Below are 556 nucleotides of genomic sequence, written 5' to 3'. Positions count from 1 at the left end.
CCTGGAGAATCCCAGGGACAGGGGAGCCTGGTGGGCTGCCGTCTATGGGGTCGCACAGAGGAGTCGGACACGACTGAAGTGACTTAGCAGCAGCAGCATGTGAAGAGGTTATGAATAAAGTAGCTATATGCACATGCAGGTATTTGTGTGAACAAAGGGTTTTATTTCACTTGGGTAAATACCTAGGAATGAAATTGGTGGTTATATGGCAAATGTTTGTTTAACTGTATCAGAAACTGCCAAATCATTTTTCAGAGTGCCTTAGACATATTTGTAACCCAGTATAAGCTTTCAGAGAGCAAGAAACAAAGTTAAGACATGATAATGATGATGATCAGAGAAGGCAATGGCATCCCACTCCAATACTTTTGCCTGGAAAATCCCATGGACGGAGGAGCCTGGTGGGCTGCAGTCCATGGGGTCACTAGAGTCGGACACGACTGAGCGACTTCACTTTCACTTTTCACATTCATGCACTGGAGAAGGAAATGGCAACCCACTCCAGTGTTCTTGCCTGGAGAATCCCAGGGACGGGGAGCCTGGTGGGCTGCCGTCT

The sequence above is a fragment of the Bison bison genome, unplaced genomic scaffold (assembly GCF_000754665.1).
Source record: "Bison bison bison isolate TAMUID 2011002044 unplaced genomic scaffold, Bison_UMD1.0 scf7180017864158, whole genome shotgun sequence".
Classification (NCBI taxonomy): Eukaryota; Metazoa; Chordata; class Mammalia; order Artiodactyla; family Bovidae; genus Bison; species Bison bison.
This window is presented reverse-complemented; position numbering follows the sequence as displayed.